Here is a 24,690-nt window from a genome sequence, read left to right on the forward strand (position 1 = left end):
AAAACAAAAAAAGATGGCAGATAGACTATACCAAATATCTTCACATATAGCCTAGGTGGCAGAATGGCTGATCTCCTTCTCTTATTCTGTCCTTTTTTGGTTACTGCTATTCCAGCAGTCTACACAGCAGTTACTACAATTTAACCTATACACACATATTAGGTGGCAGATAGGCTGATATTCTCTATCTCCTGCCAGATCTGTTTACTTTATTGTCCAAGTGTATACAGGCTGCATTTTTGTTTGATTCCCTGCTATTTTATCCTCTATATTACTACTCTTCCAGAAGTGTAGCAGCAGGTAGTCTCTCCTATTTAACCTTTCATTCCCAGCTATCTTAATATCCTACATCTCATCAGATCCATTTACTTCATTGTCCAAGTGTAAACTGGCTGCACTTTCTTTTGATTTCCAGCTAGTCCATCCTCTATACTGCTAGTCACCAACAGTCTAGGTGACAGACTGTGCTATTTAACCTATGTATACAGTCTAGTGGTAGACAGGCTGTGCTACTTAACCTATGCACATAGCCTTGGTAGCAGGTAGGCTGTGCTACTTAACCTATGCACATAGCCTTGGTGGCAGATAGGCTGTGCTACTTAACCTATTCACACAGTGGCAGGTAGGCTGTAGTCCTTCGCTCATCTGGCCACTTTAACTCTAAGCCTAGATGGCAGGCTACATTTACAGTTCTTTTAACTCATATCCTAGGCTGGAGATATAGGCTGCACTTTCAGTTTATTTCCTGACACAACCTTTGTAGATGATAAAGTATACTATCTTTTTATGTCTGGTGCTTCAGTTTTTTAAATGAGTTGAACAAATTATATTTACAGCATTGGCAAAATTTAGGCTTGGGTTTTTATTTTATCTACCCTTCCACTCCTCTTATTAGGACAGAAAAAAACAATGTTGCAAAACTTATTGTCCAAAGACTCCTACAAGCCCTTTCTCTCCATTTTACCATTTCTCCCACCCTCCAGGTGATCTGCTATATTATTTATTACACCTCTGACATTTCCCCATCGAGGGTCTATCTCGGTCTTTACAAGCTGCAACCCATATTATCTTGCAGACTAAAAATGACAATGTTTAATCTCTCAACACTTTCTTTAGCAGTCATACTATTTGATCTGGCCCTTTAGCCTTCAGTCTATTCATTATGGATAATTTGCCTCTTTCATCCATTTCAAGAACCCTCCAATCCTACACAGACCCACTACCGGCAGAGAATACACAACTTACTGATTGACATTTACTGGCAGAGGTCACCAAGCCGTCCATCCATCCTCAACCCCTTTTCCCATTTGTGCACATGGGGTTGGGTTGTCACTTCAGCAGTGACAATCATCTTGAGCCAAAGTTTACACCACCGGGTGGCTAGCCCTGCTGTGGTAGTTCATTCATGCCACTCACTCACGCACACACTCTCACCTATGGCCAATTTAGTGTCTCCAATCTTCCTACTGCACGTGTTTGGAATGTGGGAGGAAACAGGAGGACAAAAAGGAAACCTGAGTGACCACATGGAGGACATGAAGACTTCGCACAGAATCCACCCCAACCGAGAACTGAACTGGAGAACATCATCCTGTGAGATGACAATGCTAACTACTGCATCACCGCGGCACCATGCCCCATCCCAAAAATGAAGGATCTTCTCTCAAAATTCCAGCATCTCCTACTCAAACTTATACATTCAGGAGATATTCACTCAAACACAAGACCACCTCAATTACAAAACCCAGACACCTATCATATATGAAATAAAGACCTAAAAACTGCTTACCTTAATGCATGCAGTCTTAATAACAAAAGGTCTTAACGCATGGCTGGTAACAGAAAATAGAATAGTTGTGTAAGAACTTACCATAACCACAGATGTCCTTCTCTTCCATGCTGCAGTATTCTTCACCTCAAGGAGTTGCTGCCCGCAGCACCGGACATCTGGCCAGTATACCAAAGTCTTGAAAGCAGGGGTATGTGCGACATTGCATGTAAGTGCCATAAACTGATGCCAGCTATATCTATGACATCTGCACGTACCCAAATCAGAACTGGCCGCTGCATAAACAGAGCCCCCTGGGTGTAGGAGTAGTAAAGGTAGTATAAACCCCTTCCAAACGCAAGGTTAGTAGTCAGGGGAAGGACCCAGTTTATGGTCAAAGAGAAGGGGGGTAGGTGGGTGGCATTGAATAATGCAACATGGAAGAGAAGGACATCTATGGTTATTGTAAATTCTTACACAACTATTCTATGTCTTTCTGTTCTCATGTTGCAGTATTCTTCACCTTAGGGAGAGTACCAAAGCTCTCTAGGCAGTAATGTGGGGGGCAGGTAGGGAAGCAGAGTCTATGAGACCCTGCAGAATAGACCTAGCAAACCCTGCTCTAGCCCTGCAGATGGAGCCTAATTTGTAATGCTTGGTGAGGGTATGTACCGAGGACCAAGTTGCTGCCTCCAGAAGAGAAGAGCAATCAATGCCCTTGAAAAGGGCTGCCGAAGCAGAAACAGCTCTGGTGGGAGGGGCTTTGACAGATGAACTCAACTGTTTCCCATGAAAGGAGTAGCAAAAGGCAATAGCCTTAGAAATCCAAGAGGCAATGCCTAAGGCCCTAGGATGAAAGGAGACAAATCGTTGATCAGACTGTCTGAAGGATTTGGTCTTGTCTAAGTGGAACCTCAGCTGCCTATCAACATCCAAGGAATGCAAGGTCTTTTCTGAGGAGTTCTGTGGCTGAGGGTAGAAGACAGGCAAGTTAATGGTCTGATTTAGGGAGAACTCATTAACTACTTTTGGCATGAAAAAAGGATTAGTCCTTATGGAAACCCTATCTTTAAGGAAGACAAGGTAGGGAGGTGAAGCCATAAGGGTTTGGATCTCGGATACCCTTCTGGCAGAAGTGAGAGCCACTAAAAGGACTGCTTTACAAGTACAAAACTTGAGAGTGGAAGAATGGGCTGGCTCAAAGGGAGGCAGTGTAAGTTTTTCCAGCACAAAGTTAAGGTCCCAAGGTGGGGGAATGGGCTTACAAGGAGGCCTGATATGAAGGACCCCTTTCAAAACAGCTTGACATCCAGCCTGGAAGCCAGAGGTGGAGTCAGGGGAAGGCAAGCAGAAATTGCAGAAAGATGTACTTTTACTGAAGAATAAGTCAACCTTGAATGCAGTAAGTCACATAGGTAGGAAAGGACCAGTGGAACAGAAGCTTGAGATGGGTCCTCTTTACTCTTATGGCACTGACTGGAGAATTTTTTCCATTTAAATAAATAGTTTCTCCTAGTACTTGGTTTTCTGGCCTCCAGCAGAACATTGGGTACGTCCTCTGAATATAGGATCAGAACTCTATCACCCACACAGTCAGATTGAGATTGAGAAGGTAGTGATGAATAAAGGACCCCTTGCCTTGTCAGAGTAGGTCGAAGCAGTGAGGTAACCTGTAGTGAAAAAGTAGGGTAAACCAATGCTTTCTTGGCCGGAAGGGAGTCACCAACAGGATTTTTGGTTTGTCCTTCTGTATTTTCAGGAGGACTTTGTGAATCAATGGAAATGGGGGGAAGGCATAAAGAAACATGCCTCTCATGAAAAGGAGAAGGCACCCACCCTCCAGGCTTGTGGATGGGGAAGCCTTGTGGAAAAGAGGGGCATCTGTCTGTTCTATGAAGAGGCAAACAGATCTGCCTGAGGAATACCCGACCTGTGAACTAGATCTGGAAACACTTCCCCTGTGAAGCATCCATTCATGGGAGGGTGTTAAGGTCCTGCTCAGGGTGTCTGCCATCACGTTGTCTTCTGATGGGATGTAGACTGCCTGCAAATAAATATGTAGTGCTGTTGCCAGGGACAACACTTGAACTGCTAGACTGCAGAGAGGGTAGGATTTTGTTCCTCCCTGCTTATTTATGTACTACAGGACTGTCATGTTGTCTGTGATGACCTGTAATGTGCCTGGCAGAAGGATCCCTTGAAAAGCTTGAATTGCCAAGTAAAGGGCCCTTAATTCTTTTAGATTGATGTGGTTCCTTCTTAATGGAATGGACTATGCCCCCTGCACCTTGTGCTGGATGTTGGCATTGCGAAGGACAGCCCCCCAACCTAGATCTGATGCATCTGTGTAAAGATGCTGTTTGGGTGGAGGAATCTGTAAATGCACCCCTTGATTGAGGGTGATAGTAGAGATCCACCAGGTGAGTTCCTTTTTTAAACAGGGGAGAAGAGGAAGATTCGCTTCTAAGGGATGAAGGTGTTGATTCCAAGAATTTCTCAATACCCACTGAAACTTCCTCATGTGCATCCTGGCTAGAGGGAACATGGGGATCAAGGAAGCCATGAATCTCAGGCGTCTCAGAAATTCTCTGGCTGACATGGATGGTAGTGGTAGGAAGGACTGGAGAAACTGGGTGAGAAATTCCACTTTCTGGGCAGGGACAAAGACTGACATCAAGTATGTTCTTATCCTGTGAGGGAGTCATTTGGGACTTTAAGTGATTCACAGTGAAACATAGATTTTACAAAATCCTGCAAACCCAGTTCAGATCTTGAGACACGATGAAAGAATCCTGGTGTAGGATCAACAGATAGTCTAAACAAGGGTAAATTTGAATGCCCTGTAGTCTGCAGTATGCAATGACCGGGGCTAGACTTTTGGTGAATATTCTTGAGACTGTGAAGAGTCCAAAGATCAAGGCAGAAAATGTGAGGAACCCACAGAGAAACAAAGACATTTCCTGTAAGTGGGGTGAATAGGGATGTGAAGGTATGCATGCTTCAGATTCAGGGAGGCCATGAAGGCTTGTTGAGGAATAAGGAAGAAGGTGCTGTAATGTGAGCATTTTGAAGGTTGGTGCCTTGAGAAAGAGATTGAGGAATGATACGCTGAGATGGGTCTCCAAGGACCATCCTTTCTTGGAACCAGAAATATCCAGGAGTAAAACTCCTTGGTTAATTGGTCTTCGGGTACTACTTCTATAGTGCCCTAAGACAGAAGTAGTTGTCAGGATGGTGGGGAACAGTGAAAGCTGACTGGAAAGAGGTTGTGGAACTCCCTGGAATGGTGGAGATTCCAACCAAGTCATGAAATATCCTCTCTCGATGATGGAGAGCACCCACCTCTCTATAGTAATTTTCTGCCAGGAGGGTAGGGATAGGGTTAGGCATAAGGAGAGGGGGTGGAGGTGGATAAGGGAAGACAGTCACAGCGGAGGAGCTTTATCTGGGTCTGGCTGCCTCCGAAAGGATGAAGGCGTTGAGGTGGATGAAGATCTAAGTGCATATGGTTTCCTAGGTTGTTTTCATCCCCTGGAATGAGTAGCAGAGGAATGGGAGGACTGCCTCTTAACAAAGCTGGGTTTATGGGGGTAGTTCCTATGGAATCTGGAAACCGGTGACACCAGTAAATGTTTCAGATTCTGCAAGTCTTTTCCTTTTCCTGCAGTGACTTAAGTAGCTCTGCAGAGGCAGTTTTAAAGAGTGCTGATTTATCCAAAGGAGCATCTAACAATTTTGCTTGGACATCCAAAGGCAGAGGTTGTAGTCTCAACCATGAGAACCTCCTTAACACTGAACCAGATGCAGCCGATTTGGAAAAGGCTTCAACAGCATCATAGCTGCACTTGATTAAATGTCTAGTCACCTGGGATACCGTGTACCGAAGGGTGTCCAGCTGAGCCTTGGCTGGTGAGTCGGGTATGTCAGACAGCAGAGCAGAGGCCTTGGTCAGGGAATCCAGGGAAAACTTGGCCATATGAGTTTGATAGTTAATTATGGCCAAGGTAGAAGAGGTATATACCTTCTTCCCCAATCTATCCATAAATTTACTATACTTAGTGGGAAAAAGAGAAGAAGAAGGTAGTTGCCTTGAAGATTTGTCAGCTGAAACTGCAATGGCAGCAGGATCTTAAAAAGGTACTGCTCCTTTGAAGACACTTTTTAAAATCTGGCTGGTCTCTTGTTAGCAGGAGGCTGTGACTCTGGGAAGCAGCTGAGAAGGCATTCCAGAAAGCTGGGAGTAAATGAGGAATTGCAGATGATGAGGGCTGCTCCATCTGCAGGAGTTCAAAATACCTTTTCTTGGTCTCAGAAACATCTGTGTCCTCCCACTTAAAATACTGCCTAAGTAGAGAAATAGTGTTCCCAATGGATAAATCTTCTCTTAGGGAGTCAGGAGTGAGGGTTTCTTCTTCCTCAGCAGTAGCAAAATCCTTAGGGGATTCAATCTGAGGACAATATGTGAGGGATTCATCTGAGGAGGAATAGTCTTCCTCAGATTCTACCTATGAAGCCAGTGGTTGACCTGACTGGGAAGTCTGGGTCTAGAGTACCTGAAAGGCCTTGAAGTCTGAGAAAAGGTCTCCCAAGCTGGAGTAGGATCTTTCGCCTTGTGTTTTTCCTTCTGTTTCCTTTTTAAAGGGGTGGAAAGAGCAGGAGCAGAAGTAGGCCTGGGTGCTGACGTTGGAATAGACGGCAAGGCAGTAGAAGGCCCCTCCAACGCCATGAGCTGTGGTTCACCCTCACTATCAGGAGCTGATGGTTGTAAAGCCTCAGCGGACGTACTCTAGATACCCGCTGTACCGGCTTCCATTTTGGTTCCTGGTAACAGGGAAGTATACGAAGTCCAGAACGATCCTGGGCTAACACTTGCCTCGAGGATCTCACCGGATTCCTGAGGCGCAGCTTGGACATCAGGCCTAACTTTTTTAGCCTTCTTTCTTGGCAGCTCATTGGAGATGCCCGCTCCGACTTCCATCCTGGACGCCAAGCAACAAATTTGCTGATTCTCTAAACAGAGATTTAAAGCCAACAAACGGCTTCTAAGGGTTTTGGGGACAAAAGATTGGCAAATATCACAGGACTTGTAGTTGTGACCTGCCCCTGAACAGAATAAAATACTGATCGTGCGTATCCTTATGTGGAATTTGTCTTCCACAAGCACATTTTCCCTTCCTAGGTGACATGTGTCTGAAAATAAAGGTAAAGAAACAAGCAAAAACCCACAAGGGTACTTATCTGAATGCGGACAGCCTGAAGCAATCATTGAAAATGGAATGCCGGATTACTGGAGCTGGCGATCAGACATCTGAAACACACTGCGGCAGAAAAGTTCTGATTTGGGTATGTGCAGATGCCACAGATATAGCCGGTATCAGTTTACATGCAATGTCGCACATATCCCTGCTTTCAAGACTTTGGTGTACTGGCCGGATGTCTGGTGCTGCAGGCAGCAACTCCCTAAGGTGAAGAATACTGCAACATGAGAATAGAAGGACATCCCCATATTCTTGCTACATCAGAAATCGGGCGGAAAGACTATTGCTGCCCCTCTGCTTTTATACAGAACTAGTGTGTGTGTGTGTGTGTGTGTGTGTGTGTGTGTGTGTGTGTGTGTGTGTGTGTGTGTGTGTGTGTGTGTGTGTGTGTACACATATATATATATATATATATATATATATATATATATATATATATATATATATATATATATATATATATATATATATATATATATATATATATATATATATATATATATATATATATATATATATATATATATATATATATATATATATATATATATATATATATATATATATATTTATATATATATGGATGGTTTCACTTCATAATCTCAAAATTCTGACATCTCGAATTTCAGCATTCTGAGACCATGAAGCTGAAAATGCAGAATGCCGAAAGTGCATAAGAGCGAATTTGAATATCTCGAATCCACACTTATGCATTTCTGGTAGGTTATGTGAAGTGTTTGGCTGGTATGGTGTCTGAAATTGAAGGTGAGTGAGTGTGTGTGTTTTTGTACATTATTTGTGTGGATAAGGGTAGCTAGGTGTAAGTATGAGTGTTAGATTTGCTGGTGTTTGTGTATGTGTGATGTGTATTTGTGTGCGAGCGATTGTAGAATGCCGTGGCGTGAGTTTTTTTTTTTTTATTCGTTATGTGTGATCTCGGAGTTGGCATATATACGTAGGGGGTATGGGGGCTTGCCCCCCCTGCTTATATGTAGTGTAGTGTAGGGTTGTGTGGTTTGTGTGCTGTGGGTGGAATGGTGTGTGTGTGTTATGTGGTATATGGTGTGTGTATGTTCATGATTATGGGTTTCGGGATTTTGAATGGTTCGGCTTCATAGTTTCACAATGCTGAAATTCGAGATTTCAGCATTTTGAGATTATGAAGTGAAACTATATATATATATATATATATATATATATATATATATATATATATACACAAACACACACACATATATATATATATATATATATATATATATATATATATATACATATATATATATATATATATATATATATATATACATATACATATACATATATATATTTATATAAAATGACAACAGACCAGGCTCTAGATATATTACAGTCATAGATTGCACTGATTCTCACACTGCGGATGACAAGAGACCCAATTAGGTACTCTCTCATACCACATTCGGTGGGCTTACTCACATATGGACTGCTGCAATTTACATCCCCCACCCTCTTCTGTATCTCTTTTACATAAAACTCTACTATATATGTTCCCTACATAACAACACAGTTATTCTTGGTGATTTCAATATCAATGCTAATGCGAAAGACTCTCTGCCTCTAAGGTAAATGTTGCATCAATTCAGCCTGGCCCAAATGATAGAGGCTCCTGCAAGAACTTGTACAGGAACTGGATCTAGCTCCACACATGACCTAAGAACCAACATACAAAACAGGTCCTTCACAGTGAAATACTCCCTGGTGCTCTGAGTGACCACTCACTCATTAAAACTATTTGATCATTCAGAACATAAAAAACCTCCTCAAATAATTGAAGGAAGATCTTTCCCCTAGTAAAAAACTACCAAATCTTTGCACCCTAGTTTATAGGTTCATAGTTGTGTACTAGGCTAATGGCCATGGGGCCTTTACAAAACTAGCCGATAGAAGTGCCCTGACACTGTGCCGACCGTCATGCTACAAACTGGACTCCCCTGTATACCATGTTTGAATCCACCTCTGCTTTAGAATCTGTCAACACAAAACTGACCACAATTCAGGATACACCATACCCTCCATTACAAAAAGAAAGACTGGATAAGTATCGCTATTGCTTTCAGTAGATATTAAATGCAAAATTAAAGCCAGAGATTCATGCTGGAAGACATGGAAAAGGAACCGCAACAATACAGAGCTACATTAAACTTTTCTGTATTTAAGGAAAGAAACAAGAATCACAACTAATACAGCAAATGCCTTGTACCTTTATACAGAAACAGGAAGCAAACTGGTCTAGACAGTTCAATTCTGGAAAGATATAAAATGCTTAACAGGGACATTAAATAACTCATCAGCTACCAAGAGTGACTCATTAACACTGAAGCATTCCACATGTACTAATGATTAGGCTCAATTTTTGTGGTCCACAATAACTGACATAACTAAAGCCTTTTTAATAATTTATTCACCAACCAATTTATTTTATTTATTAAACATTTGTTTACAAGGAAAGTCTGGACTGGGACAGAGCCCATTTTTCAGCAGAGGCCCAGGAAGAAACGCTTCAGATGCATGTTTTTGGACTGCTGGAGGAAACCTAGCCAAATGCAAGGAGGACATGCAGACTCCGCACATAAGGCACCCCAGCAAAGAATCAAACCATAGAACCTCTTGCTGTGAGGCAACAACACTAACCGCTGCACCACTGTGTTGCCCTTGAAGAACAAGATCCTTCATGCCTTGATCCATACCCTCTAGCCACTCATGCAGCAACCTGTCATTTCTCTGAACTTTCCGTACAACAGACCTAAGTCCCTGCATCTCACACTCAACAATTAGGATAAATCAGTTTAGGACTAAATCTAGCAATCGTCATCCCACTTTCCTAAGGAATGCAGCTGGAAAAAAAAACCTTACTCATATCTTTAACCTTCCTCTACACCTCAGGCACGGTCTCAAAAGCATTCAAGCACACAGTTAGAATTCCTCAGCCTAAAGTCATTTCTCCTAATGGGTTGAGAAGGCCCTGCACTCTGTTAACAAAAGATTTGAAAAACATTTACAGAAGCAACTACTTAAGCACATTCACAGTAATGGCTTGTTATCTAATGCACAGCATGGCTTTCTCTATACCTTCTGCACCTTTACTACTTTGGTAATAGCCAGATACCATTTATTGTAACCTGAATGAAGACTTAAAACTGTAGATCTCTCTGTTGACATGACAATGATTTTGAAATGGTCAATCATATCCTTCGCAACAACCTTAAAAACCCAGCTGGTTCTGCAGCTATCTAGAAAACAGAACCTTCTAAATCCATAGCAATGTGTCATCCTCTACTTCTGGCAAAATTAATACAGGTGCACCACATGGGCCTTCTCTTTTCTTTCTCTTTCTCCCTTCTCATAGTTAATTATCTCCTCCAGAATTACCAAATCTTAAATCCTGCAATCCAGTACTAGTAGCCACTCTGACCTGAAAACCAATGGTCAATTTCACTCAGCTAAATGCCTGGTCCACTACTAACAAGCTACTAAATAACCTCAAGAAAACTAATGTCATGGTTTTTGCCTCAGTCAAGAAATTACCTACTATTCTTCCTACTCTTTTAACAGATCTTAAAGAAAACAGAATATCTAATGTCATTGAACAGAGGTATCTAGGCCTACTTGACCCTTTCCTTTCCCGCACACACAGATTTTGTAACTACTAAAGTTCTTGCATAATTAAAACTATGTTACAAGATCAATCACCTCCTTTCACCTGCTGCTCGCAGGGCCACTGCTGAAAATATTTTAATACCAGACTTTACTATGCTCTTCCTTTTCTTGTTATACATTCATCCCACAATAACTACAGAATACACACCGCTGAGAATAAAATCTGCAGATTCATTCTATTAGAAGGCCCCCGATACACCATTGTAGTTTGCTAAAAAATTCCAAATGCCCTTCAGTGCCTCACAGGGCCACATTTCTTTTAGGTACTATAACTTACAAGATGCTAAAACATGGTCAATGCTCCCCTGTAAGAGTGAAACTACCTTTACAAGACAACCCTATATACTCAAAGTACACAAAACAGCAGTTTCAGTGTAGTATGGCTCCTTTTAAAACTGCTGTAGATGAGATTGGGACCTGCTACCAGGAACAACCTGCCTGCATATTTCAAAAATGTATAAACCATTAAAAGCTTCAAAGATGCACTTAAAAGTGCACCTCTTGACTGATTTTATCTGCAACTGCTACCATGACAATGGTTAGGTAACTTATCATCCCATATCATGAATGCTAGAATACATTTCATAAACTTTTCTCAGCTTCTTAATTCAGTATTTCATGCACAAATATTTCATATGTATATAGGAGTTTATGTAATATACATATGATAGTATTGCATTTTATGGGCATCTTAGCTGGAATTTTGTATATATTTTTTTTTTCTCAATGCACTCTCCCTGGATCTTTTACTGCTACCCTATCTGCATTCAATCTTACTATGCTCTGAATATTGCTATGTACTCATTTTGTATATAATATTGCTGGTTGAAAAACAGTGATGTATTTTCTGCTCTTTGAGCTAGTTTCATGGCTGAAAAGGGTCAATAGACCAGTCCACTCACCCCGTGAACACATAGTAAACGAATGTATAAATAAAATAAATAATCCACAGCTCCAAGATAGGACTGCTGGAGTGGCTCTGACATTCCACCATCTTCTTCATCTCCATAGGATATGAAGTATTACCTAGAGCAATACACATTCTCTGTGACCCACTGCAAGATGAGCACTACCTTCTTGCATGGGGAGGTAGAAACTTTTACTCGCTTGTTGGGAGAGCACATGACGGACCAGCTGTCTATTAAAATAAAGAGTACATCTGGAAGCAGCCTTGTCTCCAAGGCCTTAGGACTAGGAAAGACTGCTCAGCTCTAAACAGCTAATACTGAGCTCTGCCAACAGCAAATTATCTATTTGTAAAACTTATACAGAGTTCAGCTGTACAAAGGAACGGGCCTCCAAATGTGGGAACTGTTCTCCACTCAAAGACCAAGTAATAAGGGTCTGGCACCAGGAGGAGGGTCCACGAATGCATGGTGACTGCAGGCACTGACAACTCTCAGTCCAGTGCAATACCTGCATCTGTAGCCATGCAAACAGAACCACAAAAAATGTGGTTACCGTCAACCTCAGAAAATTCATCAGGTTCCATGATTTTACAATGTTGTGTGTTCACCAAGGATGCTAAAGTCATGACTTCCTGAGACCTCTGTGAGAGCAGGAATGAATGCCAACGAATGATAACTAGCTCCAAAACAGTGATGGTTACCTTCTAGTTCTAATTAATGGTCACCCCATGTGCTACAGCTAAGGGAATATAAACTACAAGCATGCTTCCAAGAAGTCCTTGAACAAGGGCAGTAGGAATAAATAGCCCAGGCAAGAAAACACACACAGAATTTTCTCTTGCAAGGCTTTGGCCACCACAGCCAATATCATGGTAAAATGTCTAGACTCTGATGAAAGGCCACAGTGCAACATTTTCTTTACTGGAAATGATGCCTACCCACACCAGACCAGTAAAAACTACCAGGCAGATGACAATTTGCCAAAAGGAATTCACCTTATCGAGTAACAGCATCCAAGGATGGTGCTGCATCAGGGCATGATGTCCAACAAGATTCTCATCTAGAAACTGAACATACCAGATCTGCTGATATAAGTTAATGGCATACATAATGGGACAGAAATAACCTCTCCTCTTTAAGAGAAAGAGAAGTGGGAGCTAAACCTCAGTCATGCTCTGAATATGGGGAATATTACATGGCCCCCTTCATCAAGGAAGTCAGAGCCTGTGATACAATACAACAAAAGTCAATATATGACCAAAAACAAAAGGTAAACAGGAATTTGGGCAGTATTGCAAATACCTAAGACCGTGAGTTCAAGAAACTCTTCATGGCAAAATGCAATCAAAATCCATCTATCAAACAGTTAAATAATCAAAGTAAAATATACCAAGGAACTTGCTATATATATATATATATATATATATATATATATATATATATATATATATATATATATACACATACACACACACACACACACAAAAATAAATACAGCATCAATTCTGTTGGCAATAGACAGCCTATATCACTGTTTTTATGAGGATAACAATACTGACTAAAATCTTAGGTCAGAAATGTCATCTAGATGAGCACAGAAAAATGTTTAATATTTTCCACATTATTTTGCAAACAATCTTATATGTATTCTTATATTCAAACATATACCATCTTGATTGCCTTACCAATGTGAAAAGGTTTGCAAGAAAGACATACCATAATAAACTGACACACACTTCACATAATTCTAAAATCATGACACATGAAAACTATCCTTCGTCATATTCCAAAACTGTTGTTGACATGCATATTTGCACACATTACAATGTCCAGAGGAAAAGGTGTATTTTAACACCCTTCTTTCAAAAATTACATAACCATGACAATGGAAAATAATAGTAATCAAATTATCACTTAAAGAAGTAGTACATTATAAAAAATAGGAAAATGTGGCGCAATATATTAAAGGCCATCATGTACATTTAAACCATGTCAATGTTTCTTAATCATCATCTTCTTTCAGCTGTTCGCGTTAGGGGTCACCACAGCAGATTACCCATTTCCATTTCTTCCTGTCCTCTGCATCTTGCTCTGTCACACCAGCCACCTGCATGTCCTCTCTCACCACATCCAAAAACCTTATCTTAGGCCTTCCTCTTTTCCTGTTACCTGGTAGCTTCATCCTTAGCATCTTTTTCCCAATATACTCAGCATCCCTCCTCAGCACATGTCCAAACCAACATAATCTTGTCTCTCTGGCTTTGTCTCCAAACCTTCCAACCTGGGCTGCCCCTCTAATATACTTATTCCTAATCCTGTCCACCCTCGACACACTCAGTGCAAATCTTAACATCTTTAACTCTGCCACATCCAGCTCAAACTCCTGCCTTTTTGTCAATGCCACTGTCTCCAACCTATATAACATAGCTGGTCTCACTACCCTCTTGTAGACCTTCTCTTTCACTCTTACAGGTACTCGTCTGTCACAAATCACTCCTGACACTCTTCTCCACCCACTCCATCCTGCCTATACTCTCCTCTTTACCTCTCTTCCACACTCACCGTTACTCTGAACTATTGACCCCAAGTATTTAAACTCATCCACCTTTGCCAGCTCTACTCCTTGCATCCTCACCATTCCTCTATCCTCCCTCTCATTCACACACATATATTCTGTCTTAGTCCTGCTGACCTTCATTCTTCTTCTCTCTAGAGCATATCTCCATCTCTCCAGGGTCTCCTCCACCTGTTCCCTACTCTCACTACAGATCACAATGTCATCTGCAAACATCATAGTCCACGGGGACTCCAGTCTGATCTCGTCTGCCAACCTGTCCATCACCATTGCAAATAAGAAAGGGCTCAGAGTGATCCTTGATGTAACCCCACCTCCACCTTAAACGCATCTGTCACTCCCACCGCAGACCTCACCGCTGTCACACTACCATCGTACATATCCTGTACCACTTTTACATACTTCTCTGACACTCCTGACTTCCTCATACAATACCACAACTCCTCTCTAGGCACCCTGTCATATGCTTTCTCTAAGTCTACAAAAACACAATGCAACTCCTTCTGACATTCTCTGTACTTCTCCATCAACACTCTCAGAGCAAACATCGCATCTGTAGTGCTCTTTCCCGGCAAGAAACCATACTGCTGATCACTAATCATCACGTCCCTTCTTAACATAGCTTCCACTACTCTTTCCCATAAATTCATGTTGTGACTGATCAAGTTTAATCCCTCTGTAGTTACTACAGCTCTGCACATCACCCTTATTCTTAAAAATCGGCACCAGAACACTTCCTCAGGCATCCTCTCACTTTCCAAGATTTCATTAAACAATCTGGTTAAAAACTCCACTGCCATTTCACCTAAACACCTCCATGCTTCCACAAGTATGTCATCTGGGCCAACAGCCTTTCCATTCTTCATTCTCTTCATAGCTATCCTTACTTCCTCCTTGCTAATCCATTGTACTTCATGATTCACTATCCCTACATCATTCAACCTTCTCTCCCTCTCATTCTCTTCATTTATCAACCCATCAAAGTACTCTTTCCATCTCCTCAACACACACTCCTCGCTTGTGAGTATGTTTCCCCTCATTATCCTTTATCACCTTTACCTGCTGCACATCTTTCCTAGCTCAGTCCCTCTGTCTAGTCAATCGGTACAGGTCCTTTTCTCCCTCCTTAGTGTCCAACCTTTCATACAACTCTTCATATGCCTTATGCTTAGCCTTCGCCACCTCTCTCTTTGCCATGCACCTCATCTCCTTATACTCCTGTCTACTTTCTTCATATCTCTGAAAATCCCACTTCTTCTTTGCCAAACTCTTTGTCTGTATACTATCCTGTACTTCCTCATTCCACCATCATGTCTCCTTGTCGTCCTTCCTCTGTCCAGATGTGATACCAAGCACCTTTCTAGCCGTCTCCCTTACTAGCTCTGCTGTAGTTACCCAGCTATTTGGTAACTCTTCACTGCCACCCAGTGCCTGTCTTAACTCATCCCTGAACTCCACCTCACAATTACCCTTTTTCAATTTCCACCATTTGATCCTTGGTGCTGCCCTCACACTCCTGCTCCTCTTCTTGATCACCAATGTCATCCTACAAACCACCATCCTATTGCTGCCTAACTACACTTTCTCCGGTCACCACTTTACAGTCTCCAATCTCCTTCAAACTGGCCCACCTACATAAGATATAATCCACGTGTGCATCTTTCTCCACTCTTGTATGTCATCCTATGCTCCTCCCTCTTGTTAAAATACGTATTCACCACAGCCATGTCCATCCTTTTTGCAGAATCCACTACCATCTGACCTTCTGCATTCCTTTAACACCATACCTACCCATCACTTCCTCATCCCCTCTGTTCCCTTCACCAACATGCCCATTGAAATCTGCTCCATTCACCACTCTCTCACCCTTTGGTACAGTCATCACCACTTCATCCAATTCACTCCAAAATTTTCTTTCTCATCCATTGCACACCCAACTTGTGAGGCATATGCACTAACAACATTCATCATTACACCATCAATTTCCAGCTTCATAAACATCACTCTATCCGACATACTGCTAATTCTTACTCGAACATATGAATATTTATTAACAAGCAAAATAAGGTCTTTTCCTTCATCTGGTTTCACTTTGATAGCTCAAATGTCTCACCTTCCAGCCATCCAGCATAACAGAATTTACCTGTGTCAAAGTCTTTCCTACAGCAACCCTAAAATACCTTCTCTCCAGAAATCTTTGAGTAAAGTACAGTTGTGTACACTTACCATAAATGCAGATGTTCGAGTGTATTCACTGTTGCAGTCATTACATTTGGGTAATCTGTTGGCAGGTTGCCCTCAGCCGGCCTGATTAACAAAGTCTTGGGTCCTGCGTCGGTTGCTGTCCCTTCTTCCATGATGTCAGGTCGTCAGGGGTATAAAACATGCAGCCGACGCCATTACATCAGTTTTTCTTGCCTCAGATGTCAGGTGCCCCCCAAATTGGGAGCAAAATATATAAGTAATTAAAAACACAAAAATACACCTCCAAACAAAAGCAAATACACCAAAAAGGCTTTTAAGCATAGTAAAAGAAAGTAGAGGTATAGTAAGAAAACAGGGGGCTGGAGGGAGGGTAACCAGGACTGCAGCAGTGAATACACTTGAACATCTACATTTATGCTAAGTGTACACAACTGTACTATGTTCTTCGTGTTTCACTGTTGCAGTCATTATATTTGGGTAGATTCCCAAAGCTATGGTTGGGAGGATGGATTTATACAGCATTAGGACCAGCTATACAGCCCTGCAAAACAGCAGTGGCAAAGCCAGCTCTGGATTTAGAGAAAATTGGTAAGTGATAATGCTTGGTGAAAGTGTGAACTGAACTCCAGGTAGCAGCTTCTAGAATATCCCTGGTAGGAACACCTCTGAGAAAGGCTGGGGAAGTAAATGCAGCCCTGGTGGAATGAGATCTGATCCCCTGGGGGATAGGTTTTCCATGGTGCTTAAAGCAGAAATTAATACAATGGCTTATCCATTTAGAAAGGGTTTGTTTTAAAATAGCCTTCCCCTCTGCCCCTGCAGCAAATGCTACCAGCAGTTGTTCAGATTTTCTTCGAGATTTAGTCCTGTCCAAGTAGAATCTAAGTGGTCTGTCTACATCCAATGAATGCAGAATCCGCTCCCTCTTGTTCTGTGGATTGGGAAAGATAGTTGGCAAATGAATGGACTGATTAAGAGCCACACTGGATACCACCTTAGGCATGAAGGATGGACTGGTCCTGAGTGACACCCTGCCCGCATGAAGATGATGAAAGGCTCCACTTCCATAAGGGCCTGTAACTCAGATATCCTTCTAGCTCAAGTGATTGCTAAAAGGAAGGCTGTTTTCCAGGAAAGAAATTTTAAGTCTGCAGTAGCAGCTGGCTCAAAAGGAGGTAGAGTTAGTTTCTCCAATACAAAGTTAAGGTCCCAGGCAGGGGTTGGAGCTCTTTTGGGTGGTGTCAAGTTTTTGGCTCCTCTGAGATACTGCTTTAGCAGAGGATGAGAAAAGAGGGGGGGGGGTTTCTGTGTTGTAATGAGCTGAAATAGCGGAGGCATGGATTTTTATGGAGGAAAAAGACAGGCCCTTGTGAAGCATCTCAGTTAAGTATTGCAAAATCTGAGGTAAACTGGGCGCTGCTGTGCTCATCCCTTGAGATTGATTCCAGGCACAGAATATTTTCTATTTGTTAGCATACGATTTTCTAGTACTAGGTCTTCTCGCCTCCAAAATGACATTCATCAAAGGTTTGCTGAGGGATGCTAAGGGGGAATTTAAATGATTAGCCAAGCTGCAAGATTCAACGTTTGGAGCTGAGGGTGCAGAATTTGGTTCTCTTGCTGAGACAGTAAGGAAGGTGTCTGAGGCAGGTGCCATGGAAAAATTTGTGACACACTGCGCAGGAGTGGGTACCAGTGTTGGCGAGGCCAGTATGGAGCAATCAAAATCATTTCTGGTTTGTCCTGTTTGACTTTTAATAGAACTATGGAGAGCAGAGGCAGAGGGGGAAAGGCATAGACTGATAAGTTTTTCCAGTGAAGGACAGAGCAGCCACTTTCCAGGCTTTTTTGAGAGTTCTTGTGCAAAATGTGTCCAACTGGTAGTTCAGGGGTGAGGCAAAAAGATCTATGTCTGGGCTCCCCTATTTGCGTGTCAACATGTTGAAAATCCGTGGTTCCAGTTTCCATTCGTGTAGGTCCATGAGATTTCTGCTTAGTTCATCTGCCAGAATATTCAGCTTTCCTGGCAGGAAATGAGCTTGTAGTTGTACTTGGTAGCTCAAGGCCATGTTCCACAATGCCATGGCTAGTCTGCAGGGGGGGGGGAGGAATGTGTACTCCCCTGCTTGTTTATTTACCACATAACCGTGGTATCGTTCGTCTTTACCATTAGTTGCCCTGGATGAAGGTAGTCCTTGAAGGCTGCCAGTGCATTCTGTACAGCTAGCATTTCTTTTTGATTAATATGAAGGTGCATTTGATTTGGGCTCCATTTGCCCTGAATGCACTTCCCTGCCAGATGAGCCCCCCATGCATAGTCTGATGCGTCTGTAGTTAGGATTTGGATGGCAGGGGGTGGTGTGAATGGCAGTCCCTTGTTTTGGTGGCAGGCCTCTGCCCACCACTGGAACTCTAGGCGCAGGCAAGGTATGATAGGAATCATTGTTTCCAGGCTGTGACAATGTTGACTCCATAAATTTTTTAAGTACCACTGAAGTTTCCTCATATGCAGTCTTGCATATAGAATTAAAAGAATGCAGGAGGCCATGAACCCCAAGGCTTGCAGTATTTGTCTTGCAGATAGCAGGGTTTTTGCGGCCACCTGTTTGAAGTAAGTCACCAAATGAATTTGCTTTTCTGGCGTAAGGAAAGCCATCTGGGCAGTTGTATTCAAGCTTGCACCCAGGAATGTAATTTTTTGAGAGGGTACCAGTTGTGATTTCTTTTCATTTATGGTGTACCCTTTTTACAAACGTCAGATGTTTTAGAAGAATGGCCTGGCTTTCTGCCTGAATTAGACAATCATCCAGGTATGGATATATTTGAATATTTGCCTGCAAAATGTAATTACTGGAGCCAGGCACTTTGTGAATACCCTGGGCACAGTAGACAAGCCAAAGGGCAGTGCAGAGAACTGATAATGCAAGTAGCTTGCTTTGAAACGTAGGTATCTTCTGCAAGATTCTCTGACTGGGATATGCAGGTAAGCCTCTTTTAAATCTAGAGTTGCCAACCAGGCATCCTTGCCTAGCATAGGAAGTAACTGGTGAAGGAAGAGTCAGCATCTTGAATTTTGGAATGTCCAGAAAGGTGTTTAGAGTAGACAGGTCCAGAATTGGACGCCATGATTTGTCTTTTCTGGGTACCAGGAAAAGTCTGTAATAGAAACCTTGTCCCTTTTCCTCTTCTGGTACTAGATGAATTGCCCCCATATTTAGGAGGGAAAGTACTTGTTTCTGAGCCTCTGCCCACTGATTTGGGGGCAGGTCTGGCCACCCGTTTGGAGTTGGCAACGTGTGGAAATTAAATCTGTATCCCTGGGACACTATATTTAAAACCCATTTGTCCTGGGTTATAAGTTGCCAGTTTTCCCCCAAAAGGGGTGGCTGAGAGGTAAGTGCTTGGTAATCTTAAAGGAAAGTCATTGAGACTGTTTACCACAAGGTTTTGTCTTGTTATTTCCAGATTTGGAAGTGGAAGTACCCCATTGCTTAGTTCTGAAAGTCCCTTGTGACTGAAACATGGCACTTTTGGAGTGCCTGGGTTTGGCTTGAGTGGCTCTGGAAGGAGCTGGAAAGGACCAGTTCTTAGTAGGCCAGTGCCTACTAAATCTTGGAGGTTGTACTTGTAAGAAATCTTTCACAGTTTGCATAGATTTAGCTTTATCTTCCATCTTTTTTAGAACTTCTTCAGCCTTAATGCCAAACAGATGGTCCTGCTGCAAAGGAGCATCCAACAGTTTTGCTTTAACATGATCAGGCAGAGATTGCTCCTTAAGCCAAGCATGCCTTCTAAGCACAGACCCAGTAACAGCAGCCCTGCAAGAGGCCTCTAAAGAATCAAAACCACATTGCAAAGTATGTTTTCCAACTTGTTCAGCTGAATGCAATAAATCCTGTAAATCTTTATTTTCCACACAGTCAGAAATCAACATCATTTTCTGTTTAAGCAGTCCCATTATATGCTGTTGATATTTTAGCATATGGAATTGACAGTTTAAAGCCCTGATTGCCAAGGTTGCAGAAGTATAAACCTTTTTACCCCATCTATCCAGCACCCTGGAGTCTCTATCAGAAGGGGTAGGATTTTTAGCAGTAGAAGCCTTAATGCCCTTGGGCCCCTGTGAAATGGTTTCAGGGTCCGCAACAGGATTTTTGAAAAGGAATTTGTGGGACTCAGGAACCCTGTAGTATCTGTCTGGTTTACTAGGGGCTGGAGGCAGGGAATAGTACAGTTTTGTACCTACCATAAATGTAGATGTCCGAACTGGATAGCATCTGCAGTCATAACAACTGGGTTGTCCTGTCGTCAGGCAGCCCTTCGGTCGGCCGGATTCCAAAGTCCGGGTCCGGCTTCGGCTGATGTCGCACTTCACCCGACGTCATCTCTGTTGGTCTTCGGGTATAAAGGCATCAGCCGACGCCATTTTCCTCAGTGTTTCTTGCCCCAGATGCCAGTTGCCCTCTTGGAAGGCTAAATTTTGGGTAAATGCCAATGTTTCCAAAAAGATAGAAGGCAAACACAAAAAATAAGCATGTATGTACATATATACAAACAAATACACCATAAGAGACTCCCCCCCGCCAGCTAGCTATTAGGAGGGTAAATACCCTAGGAGTACCACAGAGGGGAAGGAGGGAGGGTAATCCTGACTGCAGATGCTATCCAGTTCGGACATCTACATTTATGGTAGGTACAAAACTGTACTATGTCCTTCATGGATGCATCTGCAGTCATAACAACTGGGTAGAATACCATAGCCAACTAGGGGAGGAGTCTTAGATTATGGTGTGGTTAGGATCCCTTGCAGTACAGCAGTGGCAAACCCTGCTCGGGATCTGGAATACAGAGGTAAATTATAATGCTTGGCAAATGTATGCACGGAGGTCCAAGTAGCCGCCTCAATAATGTCCTTGGTTGCCACTCCTCGTAAGAAGGCTGTGGTAGTGGCTGTTGCCCTCGTAGAATGAGGCCTTATGTTCTGTGGAATTGGTTTTCCATGAAAGGAGTAACAGAATCGTATGCAATTTCCTATCCATTTGGAGATTGTCTGTTTGGAAATCGCTTTCCTTCCCTTCCTGTTGCATAGGCTACAAACAGCTGGTCAGTTTTTCTGTTACATTTTGTTCTGTCCAGGTAGTAGCGTAGCTGTCTATGTACATCCAAGGTATGCAGCATTCTTTCCCCTCTGTTTTGTGGGTTTGGGAAGAAGGTAGGTAGGTGGATTGCCTGGTTTAAAGACACTCTGGATACCACCTTAGGCATAAATGTAGGATTAGTCCTCATGGACACTCTATCTTGGTGGAAGATTAGGAAGGGTTGTACTGCCATTAGGGCCTGAAGTTCAGAAACCCTTCTTGCTGAGGTTATTGCCAGTAGGAAAGCAGTTTTCCACGATAGATGCTGCAGGTCTGCTGTTGCTGCTGGTTCAAAGGTGCGAGTGTCAACTTTTCCAGCACAAAGTTCAAATCCCAAGCTGGCAATGGTGGTTTCCTAGGAGGTTTTACATTCTTGATCCCTCTGAGGAACTGCCTGAGTAAAGGATGTGAAAAGACAGGTGGATCAAAGCTGTATTCTGCTGAAATAGCTGATGCATGTATCTTGATGGAGGAATAGGACAGGCCTGTATGTAGAAGCTCTGCCAAATACTCCAGAATGTTAGCAATGTCTATATTGGACACATCTTTTCCTCTTTCAGCACTCCAAATGACAAACCTTTTCCATTTTCCTGCATAGTTCCTTCTTGTTGAAGGTCTGCGGCTTCAAGGATAATGTCTTTAACCCTTTGGGAAAGCTCTGGATTAGTTGCTGCTATGTGATGTTCCATGCAGTCAGTTGCAAAGTTTTTAGGTTTGGATGCATGATGCTGTAGTTGTTCTGGGTTAACATCAAAGGCATCAGGGTATTGGCCATATTTTGTCCCGAGACATGCTCCTCAGCAATGGGTACCAGTGTTGTCTTGGCCAGTTTGGAGCTATCAGGGTTATCCTTGGACGTTCCTCCTTGATTTTTAGTAATACCTTGTGTATCAAGGGAAGAGGTGGGAATGCATATGCTGTCAGACCTTTCCAGCTGAAGGAGAGCGAGTCCACTTTCCATGCAAGTGGGTGGAACGTCCTTGTGCAGAATTTTTTGAGCTGGTGATTGAGAGGGGAAGCGAATAGATCTATCTGTGGCATTCCCCATTTCTTTGAGATGGCCTTGAAGATGTCCGGGTGTAGCATCCATTGGTGAGCATCCGAGGTGGTTCTGCTTAACATGTCTGCTAGAGTATTCTCCTTTCCTGGTACGAATATTGCCTGTAACTGGATGTTGTAGCTGAGCCAGGTTCCAAAGGTCCAAAGTCATTCTGCATAGGGGGTATGAATGAGTGCCTCCCTGTTTGTTGATGTACCACATGACTGTGGTGTTGTCTGTCCTTATCATCAAATGTCCTGCTTTGAGGAATGGTCTGAATTTTTGGATTGCCAGCTTTACTGCCAGCATTTCTTTTAGGTTGATGTGCAAATGGAGCTGGTCCTGTGTCCACAATTCTTGTACGCATTTGTCCAGCATGTGAGCCCCCCATCCTAGGTCTGAGGCGTCTGTTGTGATGGTTTGTCTTGCTTGATAGTTGTGAAAGGGTAGGCCTGGATTTGACTGGCATGCTTGAGCCCACCATAGGAACTCCTGTTTTAGGCATGGGATTAGAGGAATTTCTGCTTCTAGGCTGTGCCTGTGTTGGGACCATAAATTCTTTAGGTACCACTGTAGTTTTCTCATATGTAGTCTGGCATGTGGAACCAAGATTATGCAGGATGCCATGAAGCCCAAGGCCTGTAGAACTTTTCTTGCTGTTAGCTTGATCTGTTTTGTTAGTGCCAAGAAGTAAAGAGGGAGTTCTTTTGTTTTCTGCAGTTAGGAATGCCATTTGTTTTACTGTGTCCAATTCAGCCAAGAATGTCCTTGTTTGGGATGGTATCAGCCTTGACTTTTGTAAATTGACTGTGTATCCCAGTGCTTGTAGCAAGTAAATGACCCTTTGTAAATCTGTTGTCAGCTTGCTTTTGTTGTCCCCTGTAGCAGACAGTCGTCCAGGTATGGATAAATTTGGATTCCCTGTAGTCTGCAGTGGGCGATTACTGATGCCAGGCATTTTGTGAATACTCTGGGCGCAGTAGATAAGCCAAAGGGCAATGCTGAGAATTGATAGTGCTCTGATCCTGCAAGAAATCTGAGGTATCTTCTGCAAATTGGTCGTATGGGGACGTGCAGGTATGCCTCCTTGAGATCTAGAGTTACCAGCCAGCACTCCTTGCCCAGCATGGGAAGAAGTTGCTGGAGGGTCAGCATTTTGAATTTTGGGACAATGATGTATGTATTTAAGATGGACAGGTCGAGAATAGGTCTCCAGCTTTTTCCTTTCTTGGAACTAGGAATAGTCTGGAGTAGAATCCTTTGCCTTGTTCTGTTACTGGCACTTTTCCACAGCTCTCATCTTTGTTAGTTGCATTATCTGCTGTAGAGCTTCTGTTTTTGATTTGGAGGCAGGTTTGGCATTCCTCTTTGACTGGTAAAGTGTGGAAGTGGAACCGTATCCTTGGTCTATGGTTTGCAGAATCCACTTGTCTTTTGTGATATAGTGCCAGTTTTTCGAAAATAAGGTTAATTTTCCGCCTAATGGTGCTGCTATTTGTTCCCTGGTAGGCGGAGTTAGAATCAAGTCACTGTGCTGTTGTAGTGGCAGTGGCTGTGTCTGTGCCTCTGTTATTACCTTGCCACTGTCGTCCTCTGTAGGCACCCCTCTGGATTGATTTCTGCCTCTGGGACGTCTATTCCTGCCCCTTTGGGATCTTGTGGAGTCAGGAAAGGACCAATTTTTGGCAGGCCAGTTCCTGCTAAACCTTTGGGTTGAACCTGCAAGAAATCTTTAACCGTTTGTACAGATTTTGCCTTTTCTTCCATTTTCTTCATTACCTGCTGGGCAGGTATACCAAACAAACTGGCCTTATCCATAGGTGCATCTAATAACTTAGCTTTAACATGATCCGGTAAGACCTGTTCCTTCAGCCATGCATGTCTTCTTATCACTGTGCCAGTCATGGCTGATCTAAATGAAGCCTCCAGTGCATCATAGCCACATTTTAAGGAATGGTTACTAACCTGTTGTATGTTATTTACCATTTCTAATATATATTTCTTATCTATAGAGTCATCAGAGGATAGCTTTTTAGTTAACTGATCAAGCATAAACTCTTGGTATTGTATCATGTGAAACTGACAATTTAAAGCTCTAGC

General features: G+C 42.6%; 1 protein-coding gene across 1 annotated transcript in view; it reads right to left on the minus strand.

The window, feature by feature from the left end:
• Positions 1–24,690, minus strand: part of LYRM4 (LYR motif containing 4) — a 1,219,722-nt gene that overhangs the window by 426,356 nt on the left and 768,676 nt on the right. The window lies entirely within an intron of this gene.

Source organism: Protopterus annectens, chromosome 3.part0, assembly GCF_019279795.1.
Source record: "Protopterus annectens isolate FY-2018-M chromosome 3.part0, PAN1.0, whole genome shotgun sequence".
In the NCBI taxonomy this organism is placed as follows: domain Eukaryota; kingdom Metazoa; phylum Chordata; order Ceratodontiformes; family Protopteridae; genus Protopterus; species Protopterus annectens.